This window comes from Acomys russatus, chromosome 28 (genome assembly GCF_903995435.1).
Source record: "Acomys russatus chromosome 28, mAcoRus1.1, whole genome shotgun sequence".
NCBI classification, from domain to species: domain Eukaryota; kingdom Metazoa; phylum Chordata; class Mammalia; order Rodentia; family Muridae; genus Acomys; species Acomys russatus.
In genome coordinates this window covers 40334201-40346830 of record NC_067164.1, presented here as the reverse complement: position 1 = coordinate 40346830, position 12630 = coordinate 40334201, and the positions used below count along the sequence as shown (strand labels likewise).

At 51.4% G+C, this 12630-nt stretch overlaps 1 protein-coding gene across 2 annotated transcripts in view; it reads right to left on the bottom strand.

Moving 5' to 3' along the window:
* Lrrc8d (leucine rich repeat containing 8 VRAC subunit D) overlaps positions 1-5279 on the bottom strand; it is a 111093-nt gene extending 105814 nt beyond the window's left edge. The window contains exon 1 of one of the 2 annotated variants that reach the window (XM_051170608.1): positions 5182-5279. The gene's annotated coding sequence lies outside the window, so the exon portion shown is untranslated. Of the gene's footprint in view, positions 1-4347; positions 4672-5181 lie in introns of those variants that run through there. The other variant, XM_051170607.1, reaches the window with a different exon arrangement.
* Between the last annotated feature and the right edge of the window lie 7351 nt (positions 5280-12630).

The window sequence follows — 12630 nt, the reverse complement described above, 5'->3', positions numbered from 1 at the left end:
TCATCCTCAGGCTACATAACGAATTGGAATTTAAGGCATACCAGTCCGGGATACATTAATGGCGCCTACATTAATGGCGCCAGGCACAGTGGCCCACATCTACAATCCCAGCACTCAGGGAAGCAGAGGCAGGTGGATCTCTGTGAGTTTGAGGCCGGCCTGGGCTACAAATGGAGTCCAAGACAGCCAAGGTTACATAGAGAAACCTTGTCTGGAAAAAACAAAATAAACAAAAATCAATCAATATTGGTGGCTACATCAGACTATCTGAAGCACCTGGCGGTAAGTTCCCAGGACTTCCCACATCTAGGTATACTTGCTAACATTCTCAGTGAAGTCACACAAGCCAAGTTACACACAAAACCACAGTGCACCTTAAAGCCCAGCACCGAGGCAGATGCTTGATTCTAAACCCCAAGCGGCTCTTCTTGCACCTGTAATGCTGTTAGCTGGTGGTCTGGGCCCCAGCAAAGAGAAAACAACACAGAACCTGAGTGGGAACCAAGTTCACAGTGTCGACCCCTCACGAGTTCAAAAGCAACCCTCCTCTGGCAAGCTTCCAATTTGTAAAAAAAATCAGCAACTCTCCTCCAGATGTGCACACACACAGAATGACAAGGCTCCCAGAGGCGGAAGTCAGCGTTTCAGACACTTGTCTCAGTCCAGCAACAGCAAAAAACAGCACCACAGGTGCAAACACTGAGAGAGCGCAAAGCCGAGCCGACAACACGCTCCCAAAGGGTTAACCAGCCTCTGGAACTACCCCCATGCCTAGCACACCAAATCTGTGAGTCTCGCTACAACCAGGTGAGCTGCAGCCACCATTCCAGCAGTACCATGGCTGGCTTGTTTTTCTGTGTTAGGATACAAGATGGAGCCAAAATTTAAAAAGCTCCATGAAAGTCCAACTCAACTTCTCAAGAGAAAAAAAAAGGATGTTGCTCTGGGCATACAAATCCACAGCAGTTGCTGTAGCAAATCCCAGCAGAGTTCTGACGACCTGTCATCTGTGTCTGCAGCAGCCGCTGCATGAATAATAATAACAACAACAGAAAGAGTGGAGGAGGAAGAGGAAGAAGAGGAGGAGGAGGTGGAGGAGGAGGAAAAAGAGGAGGAGGAGGAAGAAGAGGAGGTAGAAGAGGAGGAGGAGGAAGAAGAGGAGTAGAAGAGGAGAAAGGGGAAGAGGAGGTGGGGGAAGAAGAGGAGGAGGTGGAGGAAGAAGAGGAGGAGGAGGTGGAAGAGGAGGAGAAAGGGGAAGAGGAGGTGGGGGAAGAAGAGGAGGAGGTGGAAGAGGAGGAAGAGGAGTTGGAGCTGGTAGTTTCAGTGAGGATAAAAGTGTCCCACTGTTTTTGCTGGCCACTCCTATCCCAACCACCAGCCTGAATTCCAGGCTCTTCCGGGGGCCAGGCTGACTTTATGAAGGACCAGCATCCCCTGAAAGATGACTAGAATGACCTTACACCATGAAAGTTAAACAAGGGAACAGGAGGGGGACCTGGCACGTCCTGTCCAGTGAAGCCAGAACAACTCCAGAAGAAGCCAATCAGAGAGACCACTGGGAGGGGCCAAATAACCACAAACACAGAGGCCTGCTCCTGGGTGATTCAAAGGAGCAACTTAGCAAGTGGAAGAATTTGCTAAAGGAGTCAGGCAGGGCCTCTCTAAAGCACCAGTTCGGTGATTCTGCACTTACCTCAGTATTACCCTGCCCAAGAGCTCATCCACTGCCCTCAAAACTACCTGCCTCCTGGTTGGGACCTGCCCAAACCCTAGCCCTTTCAGGCCTAAGCAGACTGCTTTCCTAGACCAGCTTCCCAGCCTCCTGTTGTCAAGAACCACCTCCCTGCCCTCAGAAATGCAACTTTACTTCTGGGAAGGCCACCACAGCAGTCCTGCTCACGGCCAAAGGCCAGCGGTGTGAACTTTGACACTGCTTTTGTGCGTGCGCGAACGGGCACGTGCCCACGGGCATGTGTGTAAAGGCCACACAGTCTGTTCCTCTCCACTTCAGACTCCCAGGGAAGGATGCTCACCATCTCAGCCTGTATGGCCTGTGAACCCAGGACTCCTCCTGCCTCCCCTGGCCCAGCCCTGGAGCTACAAACACTCCACGCCCAGCCTTTACCAAGATGTGTGGATCTGACCTTGGCTCTTCTCGCCTGTGCATCGGGGAAGCGCTTTACCCACCGACCTCCCTACCCGACCCTCACCCCAGCTCTGGCACTCCCGACATTAATATTCTTTCTTGGGCTTGGGGCAGAGTCCTGTGCACTGAAGGCTTGTCTGTTGTTTTACATTACTTATTTAAGGAGAAGGATAAGTATCACACAACAACTTCGGGGAGGCGAGCTCTCCTCCCACCACACAGGTTCCAAGCACTAAGCACCATTCCCTGCTGAGCGATCTCCAGAGCCCTGAAGGAAATTTTCTAACCACTAGAAGCCCCGGTGGCACCTTAAGCACTCACTCTCCACTGACTGCCAACGGCCTGTGAGGTGGAATGGTCCTGCCTTTGGAGAACCTTGGGCTGAGGCAAACGATAAACACTACTGACTCCTAGTTAATTTTCCACTGACTAGGTTAGCGCTTTCGGCTCCAGCTAAGCAAACCTATCCACTTCTCCCAGTGTCCACTGCAGTGTGTGCCCCTTGATCTCCTCCTTTGAGGCAACCACTCCCCGGCTCTGTCCTGACACACACATCCTCACCCTGAACTATTGGACTCGGCATGTTTATCTGCCCTCACAGCCTACAGCAACCCACCCCCAGGCCCCCTTTTCAAGCTCACCCGGCATTCCCTCAGCTCCTTGCTTACTGGCAGCACTCAACACTATCTGGCATATCTCAGGTGGACAAACACCAGCTCCCGTAGTGAGATCATCCCTTCAAACTAGCAAGTCCACAACACATGTGGCTGTGTACGGTGGCCCGTGCTTGTAATCCCAGCACCAGGGGAGGTATACAGGAGGACAGAAAACCTTGAGTTGGGGTGGGGAGGGCACCAACCTCGACTACAGGGTGAGAGCCTCCCCCATCTCAAAAACAAAACAAAAAGAACACACATGACCATAAATACAAAGATCCACCAAAAAATGTTAACCTAATTATGGTCTGAGCCAATTTAATCTACAATTTCCAACAATACCAGGGAAGACCAATTTCAAAGAAAAAAAAATTTTTTTAAAGAAAAAAAAAAGCCTCCATAAAATATACACCTTACTGGGGAGGGGGGTAAAGGCCACATGTTGACTAAGTGTTTTCAATGCTGTAAGGGAAAAAGCAGGCAAAGAATGCTGAGGCCATGGCTCAATACTTGGTTGCATCAGTACTCCACCCTCCCCGGGTGTGGCGGGAGGGGAGGGGAGCCCTGGGTCACCTGAGGACAGCTCACACTCTGACCTCTTAATCTATCAGGCCTCAATCAACAAAGTTTACACACCTTTAATAAAAACTAGAGGAACTAACCTAAGACAGTAAGTTCCTGTGGGCCGGGCTGGGAACTCTCCACTGTGGATTATTACTTCGTCGCTTTGTAGAGGGCTCCCTAAATAATTGGCGGAAGTCCATGCTCCCAGGTTTTCCACCTCATCTTGATCTTCAATTCTTTCTCGTGTCAAGGCAATAGATTTTAACTAAAGTTGGTGCCGTGCCCCTGACCTAGCGGATAATACATACGCTCTGTGTTTGTGAGCTGTAAAAACAGATGGTGTCTGAAGACCTCACAGGCAGAGTGGTCCCCCACCCCACGGTGTGTAAGACCCTGAGGCACCAGAAGCCCTGGGGAGGGAGGCCTGAATCCTGTTCCCCTAGGTTGTTGAAGCGAACAGCCCTCACACATACAGCAGAGGGGGGCAGCTAGCTCATCCCTGCTCCACCAGAGTGCTCTTCCTGCACTCCAGAACCGAGTGTGTAGTGCTCAGTGAACACTGCCTGGGTGGGACTGTTATTTAAACGGCCAAAGAAAGTTTCCAGAAGTCAGGGCTTCCTTCTCAATTTCTTCCAAAAGCACGTCTTCACAGCTGCCTTGCCCAATACAAAACTAAAGACTTAAAAAAAAAAAAAACAGCTTTCTAAGTCAAGGAGAAAGCAATCTCGGGAGAAAACATAAACCAAGTAGGAGCCCCAAGAGTCTCAAGTTGGGGCTCCGGTTCGGCTAGGACACACAATACTTGGCCTCGGCCCTTTGCCTTCTTCCTTCCTGCTTCCTTTCTTTACCTTGCTTTTTTCTTCCCAGCAATCCTGCCTCCCCACTTACACACACACACACACACACACACACACACACACACACACAGCTGCATGGGAGCCGCTGAGCTTTATACCACACCCCTCTTCAGAGGGGACATACCTCTCCTGCCCTCGACCCGAAGCAGCGCTCCTTCACTGCGGATGGCTTTTTAAAAAATCAAAGAAAAACAACAAAAATCTCATTTCCTTTTCTGTTAGGGATACCCCACATAAAAGTGGGCAGGGAGAGGGGACCCTCTTCCCATCGACTCTCCAGTTACTGGAGGCGACAGTCCCTCTGGGCAGGCAGCCCAGTTTTCCTCTTTTCCAAGCCCCTAAGCAAGAATCTAACAGAAGTCCCGTTCCCAAGAGCCCACGCTTCCAAACAAGCTAGAAGCGGATTATACCGGTACCCAACCCGGAGATGGCCCGCGGCGCGCACGGTGCACCTGCGGCCTCAGCGCCCTCCCCTTGGCGCGGGGGGCGGGGCGCAGGGCCTTCCCTCCCCGCCCCCGCCCGCGGGGCTCCCCGAGCGGCCCACCCAGAGCTGGACGGAGGCGGATGGGGAAGCGTTTCTGGAGAAGTTCAAGGTCTCCTCTAGCCGGCACCCGGCCAACCAGGCCAGACACCAGACACCCACCTCCGGGAGGACTCGGAACCGCAGCGATGGGCAATCTCCGCCCCTGCGATCGCGCGCACGGAGGCCGAGGCGGGAGCGCGGCAGCCGGCACCCGGCCCGCGCAGGGCCCAAAGCGGAACAATGTCCCGGCGCGGGGTGGGGACCAGGTCTCGCTGCCCGCCCCGGGGTCCCGATGCCCTCGCGGGTTCCCGATCGCGACCCCAGCGGCAACCCGGGCTCCACCGCGGCGCCGCGCGCGGACAGGCAGGACGCCTGCGCGCCCCGGGGCCGCTCCACCTGCGCCCTCCCGGCCCGGATGGATCGACGCGCACCCACCTTCGCGGGCAGCCCGGGCCGCGCGCGCCGGAGCTTAGGCGGAGGCGGGAGGCGGCGGCATCACCTGCGGCGGGCGGTGGCTGCACCGGGACGCGCCCCGGAGGCGCGCGGCGCCCTGGACCCTGAGCCCGCGGCCCCGCCCGCGGCTGCCACCTCGAAGCGCGGCGGAGGAGCCGGGGCACCCCGGGCGGCGGCAGCGGCGGCGGCGAGAGCAGCAGCACATGACTCTGTAACGAGGGGAATTAGACAAAGCGTAACATGGACTCCGGGCCCGTGCAGGCGCCGCAGCTCTGGGACCAACCGCAGCCTGCGAGCGCCGCGACTGGCCGGGTCGCAGCCAATGGGGCGGGCGCGGGCCTCCATGTGATTGCCTGCGCTGTGCCCGCGCGCCCCGCCGCGCCTGCCTAGGGGTCCGTCCCGACGGCCAGAAGGGCTGGGTGGCAGGGATGTGGCCGGTGTGCTGGACTCGCTGCTAGACGCCCAGCAGGTGCACAGGGCGAAGAATGGCCGCCGAACATCGCCTGAGGCGCAGTGCTTTACTCCTCCAAGCGCACCTGGCCAGGGCATGGTGCCAGGCTGTCTGTTCGCCTGGAGCCACCCGGCTTAGCCGGAAAGCTTCGTCCGAACTACGATTTCAGGAGGCTGTCGTGCCCACTAAAAACTGATCGTTGAGATTGGGGGTGGGGTGCATTTAAAAAGTCAAGTACGTTCCAACAAGCCGGAGAACGCAATTACCTGGGCTTTAGGACAGGTGCTGCTGAATGTCCGCGCGAACTGCTGCTCAGCTTCCATCAGCCTGCCTCTGCCATGAAAGCCTTACCTAGCAGGTTTTGTTTTCACCTGAATCAGGACCTCCCTCCCCTCATTCCTTTTCACCAAAAACGTCGTGCATACGAAACAGGCACTTGGGAAGTTGCTCTAAAAAAAGTTTCCCAAGTGATCGCTTTCCCGTGTGTTTCTGCTGCTGTGCGGTCTAAGTTTTCTTCGTGTTTTGTTGGTGTTCGTGTTCTCTCTCTCTCTCTCTCTCTCTCTCTCTCTCTCTCTCTCTCTCTCTCTCTCTCCCTCCCTCCCTCCCTCCCTCTCTCCCTCTCTCCCTCTCTCTCCCTCTCCCTCTCCGAGACGGGGCCTGGACACCGAGTCAGGCAGGTTAATTATTTTGGTTCAGTCAGAGCGAGCACATGATTCCCCCTATACTTCGGTATCTCTTTTTCATCCGAAACCGCATGTTCCTGGGAACTGTGGAAAGCCATTCCCATCAAGGGTTATTTGTCATCTCTGCTCTTAAGGAGCCAGCGTCACACTAGGTACCTAAGAAGGGCGGGGTCCTACGGAGAGGCAATAAAGAGAATGTTTTTCTGGGCTTCTGGACCCTGACGGTGACCCCCTAAGTGGTGAGCCTCTTGAGGTAGACCGCCCAGGACAGAGAGGAGGCCAGCAGAGAGGAACCACGCCCTCCCGGTGAGCTGCCCCGAGCGGTTCAAGATGGAGCCTCTGCTTACTGTTTCCTTCCGGGACCCTCGGGAGAGCAGCCTCTCCAATTCCCTACACCACGGCAGGGAGGAAGTGCGTGGGCAGCCAGAGTGTGGCAGGTGATGTAATTACAGTCCTGGGTGTGCTGATCTAGGAAGTTCGAGCCGTTTTCATCCTTCTGACAGCTAGTGATGTGCTAGCTTGAAGGAAAATATCCCGCTGTGACAAATCAGTTTAGAAAGTTCCGCCCTTGGCGGAAACTGCCATGTACTCCGCTTGTTTTTCTATCTTCCTTTTGTATTAAGCCGATTCTAGATCTTTTTGAATGGTTTTGTTGTTGGTATAAATTAAAAGCTAGGTGGGCTTGGAGGGCTCAGCACTAGAGAGGAGTCAGTAGGGTAAGAACTTGAAGATTATCCTTGCCTGCACACCCAGTGTGAGGCCAGCAGGGCCACATGGAATCCTGTCCAAACTCCACCGTCACCCGGGCCCCCAGACTGGTATAAATTGAGAAAGTGAAGAAGTAACGTTCAGGCCACAGTCTAGATAGCACACATTGTCACACACTGAACATGAGAGTAAACTGGACAAAGTCTCCGGAAACACAGTTTGGAAATTGTGTTTTGTTTTTGAGACAAGGCCCTCGGTAGCCCAGGCTGACCTTGCACTCATAGTGTATCTGGAACTTTCAAATCCTCCTGATTTCTCCTCCAGAGTGCTAGAGTTGCAGGAGGGTGAGTCACCACACTCAGCCTAAATGTGAAGGAAAAAAATATATATATATATGATTTATTTTTAATTATGAGCATTGTGTAGTATGTTTGTGTTTTAGTATAAGTGCGAGCAGGTGCCATGGAGGCCAGAGGCCTTGGGTCCACCTGGCCCTAGAGTTACAGGCACTTATGAGCTGCCTGATACAGGTACCGGGAATTAAACTCTGGCCCTCTGCAAAAGCAGCCACCTAGACGACTTCTCCCTAGCCCCTCAGTGTGGACATGGTTTTGTTTTGTTTGTTTGATACTGGTCATCTCTGCATAGCCCTGGCTGGCCTTGAACTCACAGATCCCCCAGCCTCTGCCTCTCAAGTACTGTCATTAAAAGTAATGTCATCACCTTGGGCAAAGTACACATGCGTTATTTTTGAATATGCAGTTCCATATCTAGGAATTTTTCCAGTACGTGCACAAAAATTCTACATGTCCAAAGCATTTACATGTGACATCTGGAGAAATAGCTTCATTGGTAGAGTGTTTACCTAGCCTGCAGGAAGTTTGGGGGTTGGTCCCAGGCACTAAATACACAGTACAGCAGGCGTGGTGGCGCATGCCTGTAATCCAAGCGTTTATGAGGTGGAAGATGGACAGTGAGATGTAGAGGGTCACCTTTGACTACACAACAAATTTGAGGTAAGCCTAGGAGAGAGAGGAAGTGAGGAATCATACACATAATAAATAAATGAAAAAATAACTCTGGTAGCCCAGCATACGCAGATAAAATGGGAAAACCTATTTACTCCCCACTCCCACCCCAAGGCAGAGACAAGAGATGAAAATTGAGCTGGGCGTGGCAGCACACTCCTTTAATCCCAGCACTCAGGAGGCAGAGGCAGGCGGGTTGCTGTGAGTTCGAGGCCAGCCTGGTCTATAGAGAAACTTCCAGGACAAACTTCCAGCCCCAAACATGGAGAAACCCTGTCTCGAAGGGGGGAAAAAATGCATGTAGTAATAGTAAGCCTACTATTTCATGGTCGTCTTCTTCCCCGGGGAGTTTTAATTATAAAGCTGATTTGCACTTGCCTGTGCTGTAGCCCGCTTGAAGGCTCTCAGTGATAATGAGTGAGTGATTGGCCTTCCTGCCAGAGAGGGAGCCCCGCTCCTTAGAGGCGAGATGCTTACATTGTCTTACCATCGCCAAGGAAACAGGCCTAACATATGACGGGCATAGACATCCCCATAATCTCTAGGCATTTTTATTATTATTATTATTGTGTAGAAATCAAACTTTACAAATCAGTCCCAAATGTGCTGGGAACAATTTATAAAGTGAAAAACAGCCCTAAGCAAAAAGGGCTAAATCTGGTTATGTTTGCATATTCACATATAAATAATGTAGAACATGGTAGGGATGCCGGGAGATTTGTTATAAGAATGAGAAAAATGTATGGAAAGGATTTAGCCAGGCACCTAGAATAAGAAACATTAGAAATGTTTCCACGCAGACAAAATTTGTGATCTACCGTGGCTCTCCTCACAGCTCTGCCAGCGTTCAGATCGATCGCCGCGGTGGCGTAGGAATGCTGCGGTGAGCTCGGCCTCAGCAAATGGTAAAGTTGGTACCGTCTCATCTGAGCCGGCCTGGTGCAGCCCATGCTCGCCTCAAACTTCCTGTGTAGCCAAGGGTGGTCTTCTACTTACTACCCTCCCGTGCAGACCTCCCCTGTGCTGGGATGGCAGGTAAATGCCGCTGCTCCTGCCTTTGTTGTCTGTCTGTCCTTCTGTGAGTTAACTTTCTCTTCTTATCTTTCCTGTAAGTGGATTTAAGCCACCTCACTCCTTAGAGTTAAATAAATAAATCCTTAGCCGTGGAAGCAGGAGGCAGATTTTCTCCTGTCTTTCTTCACAGCTGAGAAAGTTCCAGTGGTGGAGGAGGCCAGAGTAGCTGTGAGATGCTCAGAAAGGAAGTGGACTCGGGTGGACTATGTTGGGCAACCTCTCATGGCGTGACACGTTGCCAGACTGCTATAGTTAGAAAGAGACTGTTGAAATTGAAACCAGAAGAACTAAGGCACATGCCTTAGCCCAAAAGGATAAAAAGTGGATCAGTGCCCTCTCAAATGCCAAGAGTTGGCAGAGCTCAGCCGGCCTGTCTAGATAGACAGGCCACATCTTAATCGGGAGCCTCAAAGTAAGTATAACACTTCAGTAAACTAAGGGGAAAACAACAAACAAGAAAACAGACATAACAATTCAGATTCCTGCAAACCTGTACCTGCTCTGTCTTCCTGCCTGCCACTGCCCTGGCTAAAAAAAAAAAAAAAAGTGGTGAGATGGCAAAACTGTAGTGAGGAGGAAAAAGAAAGAGAGAGGCCATAGTTACCAGTTGAGACCGGATATAATCTACGGCAAGAGGCAAGAGGGGCTGCCAACAAGGACGTGTATATGTGATTTACCCATCAGTTTAAGGCATAAACTTGTCTTGCTTGCTCCTTTGCTCTGTTTCTTTTTTCACGTTTGCACCTAAACACCTCAAGAGGACTCTCTCTGCTCAGTGCTACCAATTACTCTTTGGTTGTTTTTCTAAAACTAGCACAGACTTAAATGACTAGAAGCTTCTAATTGGACCTCACCTTTGGTTTCCCTTTGGAGCCCGTGCCTCGGGGCTTTCTTCACATTGCCTCACTAAATGGCGAGTCTGCCCTTGGTGCTGCGCGGCCTGGATAGTCTCTACTTAACCAGTCAGGAAATCTGTTCATTCTTGTCATGGCTTGAAAATGAAACGTTCCACACAGGCTCGTGTCCCGAAGGCCTGGTCTGCAGCCGGTGGCATTCTTCCTAGGAAGCTTGTGGAAACTTTTTAACAGATGGGACATTGTTGGAAGAAGTAGGTCACTGGGGGACACGCACTTGTGGAAATAGCTTGGCTTCCTTACTGTCCCTCTGTCCTCCTTCCAGCACCCAGGAGGGAAGCAGCTAGGTTCTACTAGCCCTGCTATCCCATGATGCTCTGCTTCATCACAGCCCACAGCAGTGGACCCACATCACCATGGCATGCATGTCTCTAGCCCTGAGCTAAAGCGAATGTCTCCTCCCCCTGCCCTCCCCCCCCCAAACATCTGCGCATGCGTGTACACGCACACACTTCGACCTTCTAAATACAGCCTTATACTGTAGAAATAACAGGATGCCCACAACAAAACAAAAATTAGAGCCGGGCGTGGTGGCGCACGCCTTTAATCCCAGCACTCGGGAGGCAGAGGCAGGCGAATCGCTGTGAGTTCGAGGCCAGCCTGGTCTACAAAGTGAGTCCAGGATGGCCAAGGCTACACAGAGAGACCCTGTCTCGAAAAAACCAAAAAAAAAAAAAAAAAAAAAAAAAAAAAAAAAAAACAAAAATTAGACTTTATCACCTGTGGGCGTTTCAGTTTGGACAAACATCACCTGTACAATGACACAGTTGACAAAGCATTTCTCAGAATGTTTGTCCTACTCTCAAGTGGGGCCCTCCCTCAGACACCATGTTGACCTCACGCACCATCTTCTGGTTGAGCAGCAGTTTCCTCCTAGGTGGAAATACTCCATCCTGCTGGGAAGCCCCTTAAGCCAGAAGGCAGACACTCAAGAGTCCCCGTGACCTCCAAGGCCAGTCTGAGGTCCAGGACAGTCAGGGCTGTTACACAGATAAACCCTGTCTCAAAAAAGGAAAAAAAAAAAAAAAAAGCATTCTCCGGCAAACCAAGCTGGAAAGACGACTCTGAAAGCCGACCAGCTGCTAGGAAGAAGCTTAAACCAACTGTGTCACAGGGAAAGGCCACTAGTCTACCTGTTGGGCCTCCTGCAGGCTGTACAGTGTGCTCCGTACCCATAGCTTTTGCGATCTGTCACCTATGCTGGTGTGGACTGTGGTGATCCATCTGTCTTTGAGCCATTTCTGCTCCTGTACATAACCTCTCATATTTCTGTAAGGAGAGCCTCAATAAAACTCACTGTTCACCAATGGATTTTTTCTGGTGTCCTTACAGTGGTCTGTTGTCAGCCCCCTATCTGGATGAGTGGAATTTGCTTATGTCTCCCCCAGGAATAGCGTCACACAACCCCTGGCTCTCAGATCTTTGGGCTCACTAACTATCTTACAGATCCTCTGGTTCTGCTCTGGCTGGCAGAAGGTAGAACTTGGGGGCATTTCTGCCTTTATAAACACATGAGCCAGTTCCTGTAGTAAGCCTTCTCATGTTCACATCCACACACCTCTGTCATCTATATATGTATTTGCCATCTATTATCTATCTATCATCACCTAATCTATCCATCTTATCTGTAGCCTATTGTGTCTAACTCTCTGGAAGACCCTCATATGGGGGGGGGTGGTAAGGACATGAGTCTAACCCACTCATGCTTGAGAAAGGGCCAGCCAAGTCCCGCTTCTGGTGTCTATAATAGCCTATAATAACCACCCGTGGGATATTATGAAACTAGTATTTCAGCTTTGGCCTTGTGTCCTGTTGTTATACAGCTCTTGAAACGATTGGAATCTTGAAAGCCATGTGGTGTTGCTGTTGTTACCGCCACCCCTTCTGTGCTGAGGTGTCAGCCAGTGACTGGCAGCTTTTAAGTAGTTTTCCAGATGGGGACTGGTCTCTTGGAAAACCAACTTACTGTATTTTTCGGACCATAAGACTCACTTTTCAGCCAGGTGTGAGTTCAAGGCCAGCCTGGTCTACAAAGTGAGTCCAAGACAGCCAAGGCTACACAGAGAAACCCTGTCTTAAAAAACAAACAAACAAACAAAACTCACTTCCCCCCTCCTAAAAGTGGAGGGAAATTAGGGTGCACCTTATGGTCTGATTGCTGTTTTTACTGTTTTTCTTGTTTTACTGCTGTAAACACTGGGTGCGTCTTATGGTCTGAAAAATACTGTAGAATTAGAGGGTTGGAACTCTGACCTTCATCTCCCCTGCCCTCTGTGGGGTGAGGCCGAAGGTGAATCATCCACTAATGATCAATGACTCGTGAAGTCTCAAACCACCCCTCAAAGAAACATTCAGCTCGAAGATCAAGATGGCATGCCTAGAGTGGTCCAGAAGCTCTGGTCCGGGACTGCCCTCCAGCAACCCATGACAACCTAAGAACATTCTCCTGAGATCCATGGTCACAGCCTGAGAGTTGCTACTGGCATCCAAAGTTACAAGGGGCAGCCTTGGCCTCCGAGCTGTGGGATCCGATGCTACTTCTGGTAGATACTCTCAGGGGTTAGCCGTGGGAC